General features: G+C 23.4%; 1 long non-coding RNA gene across 1 annotated transcript; it reads right to left on the bottom strand.

The window, feature by feature from the left end:
- Nucleotides 1-2,183: 2,183 nt before the first annotated feature.
- On the bottom strand, nucleotides 2,184-5,577 carry LOC145837046 (uncharacterized). The gene is made up of 2 exons (XR_014369902.1): nucleotides 5,497-5,577; nucleotides 2,184-3,077 (listed from the first exon to the last, which is right to left on the bottom strand). It is a non-coding gene; the product is annotated as an uncharacterized LOC145837046 (long non-coding RNA).
- Between the last annotated feature and the right edge of the window lie 974 nt (nucleotides 5,578-6,551).

The following is a 6,551-nucleotide window of genomic DNA, read 5'->3' as shown; positions in this document are numbered from 1 at the left end:
CCTTTTATTTTTACACGTTTATGTGTACGCACATATAGTTTTCGTTTAACTTAGTTTAATTGTTACTATCGTCTTTTATATCAGGTTTTTGGCAGAAGCATAAGTATAAAGGAAGGGAATATATACAAATAGCAGAGTTACTAAAGGTGTTTAAAAAAATTTCCAGGTTTTTTAAATTTCTTCTAGATTTATGAAAGTATGAAACTAAGTTTTAAAAAAAACTGACTTAATAGTATAACAACTTTGAAATATACTGCTAAGCTACTTTAGATGTGTTTATAAAAGTAATAATATATTTATTTTAATTTGTACTATAGGTTCTTTGTGTCAAATAAAAACTAAATTACATACAAAAACTGTTTAAAATTCCAAGTTTATATCGAAAATTAGTTTTTTTAGCCTAAGTTGTCAAATATCAGATTTTCCAGGATTCCAAGTTTTTTGGCAACCCTGATAATAAAACATTAAAATTAGAAGAATATGTTAGGTATGGGCTGAAAAACTTTTTAATCGGCGGGCAAGATATTACAAAAAAAAGTTATGTCGCTGGTAATTTTATGTCATGCTTAGAATTAACGTCTATATCTTGAAAAGTAAAATTTAAAAACAAAATATTTAATGAAAATTTTAAAAAAGCTCATATAAAAACACATCTTAAAAAAAATGTTTTTATCTATTTACACCAAAGATTTTTTTTGCGGACCGGACTTGATCAATAAATTGCTCACTTTTAGAGAATAAACCTTAAATTTTGTGCTACAAAATTCTTGAGATGAATAAAAAGAAGTTGGTATCGTTGATGAAATAAACCTATTTGATAACTTACATGCCCCGGTTGACAAAAAAAAAACTTTCTCAATGAAAAGATAAATTATACTAACTAACTGGCTACCATGTATGCAAGTATAACAAACTAGTCGAAATTGGTTAAATGAATAGTAAAAAAATGTTTAGGAAAACTATAACCGGCAGTGTTTAAACGATCATTATAATTCAATTTTTTCGATAGTTAAATTGAAAATTACAAGGGTTGTTTGGATAACTTTGAGTAGACTCAACTAGGTTTAATGAAAAACATAAAATTGATTTCTAAGCTAACATCTCATGGCTATCAGATTTTTCTTATTGAAAACCTAAAACATACCTTCAAAAATCAACACAAATTACTTTAGCTTTATCAAAATTGAACCAACTATTTCCTTTGAATAATTTGTCAACGTGAACCAAACAACCATGTTTTTCTAAAAATATAGTAGAGTTCTTTATAATTAATGTTAAAATCTCTTTTATTTAATTAAGTTACAACGTTGAACACTTCAAAAAATTGGTTTATATATATTTTGCAGCGATTAAAATTTCTAAAATGTTATAATATGTTTTTTATATTTTGTGATAAAATCATAAAAGCTAAAATATGGTTCAGCAGAAAAAGATATCTTTAAACGTTATATGACATAAACCATAATAATGTTTACTAAAAACTGTGCAATTGTATTTTAGGATTTACTTAAGGTGCGATTTTAGTACATTGAGATGGTTTTTAAATTGTGGGCAGAGCTGTTGGAATTAAAACAAAACTATTTAATTGGTGTTCCTAAGTTTGTTATGAAGATGAAAAAAGTCTCCGGAATAACTGATTTAAGATCTTAATCTAATACTAGATATCCTAGGGGTTTGTAATTTGAGAATTAAAATCGGGGCCGTCATACTTTAGCTTTTTGCTGAGGGGCGATTATGTAAATTAGTTTGGCAAACTTGTTGTATATTAACAAAAATACCTAAAAATATTTTTTAACAAAACATCTAAAACGAACTTGGAAAGTTTTAAGTATTTTAAAACTAAAATACGAGTTAAAATGTATCACTTAATGAAAGTAAACGATAAACTAAAAAAATTGTAAATCAAATTATTTAACAATAGTTTGATGATTACTAAACTGTACTGAATTCAAATAATTTATTTATACCAATTAACTATAATTATTTATGTATACTTTTATTTTTCTACCAGTATTTTAAAACTGTAAACATTATTTTTAATTAAATATTAAACATGCTCAAGCTGTTGTATATTATAGAATCAAAAACTTAAATTTATAAATAATAGTTTTAATTAACTATGTAGTTTTAGTTTAACAATTTACTTCAAAGCAATTACAATTTAACGTGATTTTAATTTAATAAAGAAAGTTACTAGCTCAAAATATTGGACACATTAAAACCAGTACTTATAAATGTTACTAAAAAATATTTAACTTAAAGACAAAGTATAATTCAAAAAATAAATTGTAAAAAGGTTAAAACTTTGAAATTAACTAGTTTAAAATCAACATAAAAAAAAACAACTTTTTGTAAATAGTCAAAAACGTTTTATATATAAGTCTGCAGACTAAAAACTAAATAAATAATTTTAAAAGATCAAAAACCAAGTCATCGTATATCAATGCAGTTTTTCATCACTTTAACTGTTCTTAATTAAACAAGCTATAAAAAAATCATTCAATTTTCTTTTACTACGAGTTTAGCAAGTCTTTTAAAAAGAATAAATTATAACTTATAAAATCTAGGTCATTATTTGAACAAGAAGTAAGTCAACAAACTAAATGAAACTTTAAAAAGAATTATAACAAAAAAATTTTACAAAACTTTCAACTAGCATAATTGAAACCAAAATGTACTTATCACACAAGTAGTTTACCAAGAACACAAAAATACTTAATAAAAAAAATATTTTTCAAATATAAGTTGAGATGCATACTACAACTGTAAAAACCTTTAAATATATTTCAGAAAGTAGATTACTAAAACAAATTTAGTTTTAAAACATGTTGAAAACTTAAAAAACACCTATGTTTCAAATAAATAATTTACTAGTAATAATTTTAAAATTAAAACATTTCATCTAAATTTAATTATATATTTTTACAAATCACTAATGTTGTTTCACTTCTTCTCGGGCAAAACTTCCAGCTGATTTTCTTCTTTCTGCTGGTACTTGTGAGCCACCGTGTTGGCCAGGTAGAACGCGCTCAGCGTGACTGAATAAACCGTGGCAGCTCCGGCAAGTATCAGTCCACCTTGAGTATTAAAAAAAACTGATAAGATTGCAAAAAAAAAAAAAGTGTTATGTGGTAATGTTTTACCAATGTAGAATGAATTAAACTTAAATAGAAATTACATTTATTGTGAAAAAAAAATCTTTGTTTGAATAATTTTTAATGTTACAGAATAAACTGTAGAGTCTCAAGCAAGTATCAGTCCACTTTGAAGATTAATTTAAAAGTTATTTAGAATACAAAATGTATTTATTATTTCAAACTTAATTGAAAAAAAAACATAAAGTATTTTTAAGTTCTAATAATCTTTGAAAAAAAAAGTTAGTAAAAATAAAAAATGTGATAGAATTAGTGTAAGTTTCAATTAACCTTGAAATATACAAGTGTGATTAGTTTATTAAAAAAAATATATTCTGCATTCTTTTACTAATGAAATAATTCTTAAATATAAACTATACTAACTAAAAAGTAGTGCCTTCGTTTAAAAAATTTTCAATGTGAAAAAAAAACTGTAGCAGCAACGGCACTTAACCTTGATAAAGTTTTTATTTATTTAGAAAACAATTCATTTTGAAGTCATAAATTTAATGAACTATAAAAATATTAGTGCTTGTTAATCCAACTTGAAATATATAATTTTTTAGAAAATCAATCAAGCTTTATTTTTATTATACTCTAAGCTAAGGTGTAAAATAATATTAGATTTGGTCCAGGTTACTTTCTTATTTTCAATGTCAGCACACTTTGATTCAAAAAAACTAGATGAATTTAAAATAATATTATAGTGCTTAAGTGTCGAAAGTTTATAAATAAATGTAAGTTATACATAAAAACGTATTACATTTTTTATAGGATGCAAAACAAACATACTTAATCAGTAACAACTAACCCTTATTTGAATATAAATTAATATTGAAAAAATGAATTTTAAAATATTTACCAAGGCCACAAAGGGAGCTAGAATACATATATTTTTTGATATTGTTTATTTCTTTTACAACTTGACCAGTAGTTTTTTAAGAAATTTCAATAATACAAGTAGCTTTTATAGTAGAAAAATAGAAATATAAGCTGTTAAAGATGGAAAGTCAGTAGGTTTATTATGTAAGGCACTAACTAAAACGATAAAAAATGAATAAGTCTGTAAAAAGTTCTATTCTTAAATTTAAAAAAATTGTTAATTTAATTTTACAGTCTTGTTATTAAAAATAAGTAAATAAATAACAGTTTGTAAGAAACCATTTTATTAATATAAAACTTAAAATATATTTTATTCAAAAGTACTTCAATATATAATCTAATATTTATTTCATTATCTTTATATTCAAACCTGATTCCTACATATTGTTTGAAATATAAAAATCCTCAATACATATGTATTCGAAACTTTTGACAAAAGTTTTTACAACTGAGAATTTATTGATTGTTTTTTTATCTATTTAAAATCAAGTTGCTAACAAAAAAGTGTCTTAAGTTAATTTTGTAGAAACAACTGTAATAACTCCTCTAGCCTGTATTTAGCTAAATTTAAATGAAAAATAAAGTTTTTTAAGCTGAATCAGCCCACCTTTGTAAAAACTAATTTTGATAAATTTATTGAGGGCATAAAGGTGTTGGTAAAACACTTTTTTTTAAATTTAGTTTTTTTTTTATTATTAGATATGCTCCTTGTTACTTTATACCACTTATTGAAATTCAAAGTAGTTATTAATATATAAGTTAGCGCCTTTAATAGGTTCTTTATGGAAGACACAAACTAAAAATTCAAAAATAAACTGTTTCACTAAAAATATATCTCCTCATTCCTTAAGTTTTTGAACTATTGTTTTTAAACTTTTTTAGAGTTATCTCTAACAAATTTCAAACAACTTGTAGGAAACAGATTTTCAATTTTGTAAAAAAGTAATTAAAAAAAAATTGATTATATTAATTTTTAAGAATTTATTTTTTAGTCATAAAGATTTTTTTGATATACTTTCAAAAATTCATTTCCTACAAGTTGTTTGTAGCATTTAAAACTAAATTTTTTGAAAATTTGAATGAAACTGCTAAATAAATGAAGAGATAAATGTTTAGTAAACTTTAAACTTTTCCAAATTCCAAGAAAATCTGCCTTTTAATTTTTGATTTCATGAAGTTGTATCAGAACTGTTTTACAAAACTTGTTATATCTCACAACTTAATAGAAATGATTTTGTTCTATAAAAAGTATCATATAGTATATACTCAAAGCTTTGAAATAAGTGCTAATGTTAATTTTTATAAAAAATAATGTTGATTTCCCTTGACGTTCTTAAGAAATCAATAATTTTGTAAAGCATTATTAAAATGAGGTTGTATTCAACTGAATAATCAACTTTGGTGCAGTTTTGCACTTTTTTTGTGTTAACTAACTATAACAAAAATTTTAAAGTTCATTTTTAAAGTTAAATAATCTCACCTTTATGTATTCTGTTGAACAGGGTTGCTCTCTTAGCAGGGTCAGAAAACATGTCAAGCATTTTTTATTTATATATAATCTGCAAAAAAAGACATTGTATAAGTAGAACATTAGCCATGTATCATAGTAATTAAATACAATAGTGAGCGGTGAGTATAAAAAACTATTTTCTTCTTTTTGTTCATGTTTTCTAAACTACCAGTTGCCTCTGAAGTATTTTAAATTTCAAATTTACTTTCCAAACACCATCAAAATTAAGTTTTATAGGTTCATTATGCAAATTGGTTGGTTTAAAGCAGGGGTTGGCAGGTCAAAAAAGGAACGTTTTTTATGTGCGTTTAAAAACAAAATTTAAAGATAATTTTTTGAACAAAAAAAATTGGTGATAGATTATCCTCTAAAAGACTAAAACTTAATATTTGTTTTATGAGAATATTAATATAATAAACTAGATAAAAGAGAATTGCTGCGGTCCGCGGTTTGCGACCTCTGGTTTAGAGGTAAAAAACCTCATTTTAGGTCATTTTACTATATCTAAATTACCAGTTTAGTGTATTAAAAATTTTTTATTTACTATAAAAAAAATATCAGAGTTTTAAAAGTTCCTTATGGAAGGTGCAAACTAAAAAGATGAAACAAACTATTTGACTAAAAATCCATTTCTTATATTTTTTGAGTAATTGTTAATTTTAAACAATCTTTATACATTTTTAAGTATATGTATATAGGAACTAACAAATTTTCAACTGAATATAATTTTCTATCAAATTAACAAAAATCAGCTTTTTTTTTTACTTATTCATAAAAAAATATTTTTCAAATGAAGAAAATATACTTCTTCATAAATTTATAAATAACAAAAAAAATTCAAAAAAAATTGCACTTTTTATATGACAACAATAAAAATTTAATAGGTTTTTAAGAAGTTTTTTAACTTCTGAGAAAATTATCAAGCATAATTTTAGTTCATTAGTTGGCATTTGTTTGTTTGAATTACAATCTTAAAATTTATTTATTTTCAATTTACTCAATAATAAAACTATATATTTTTAAAT

This window comes from Thalia democratica, chromosome 5 (genome assembly GCF_965202585.1).
Source record: "Thalia democratica chromosome 5, ktThaDemo2.hap1.1, whole genome shotgun sequence".
Taxonomy (NCBI): Eukaryota; Metazoa; Chordata; class Thaliacea; order Salpida; family Salpidae; genus Thalia; species Thalia democratica.
This window is presented reverse-complemented; position numbering and strand designations above follow the sequence as displayed.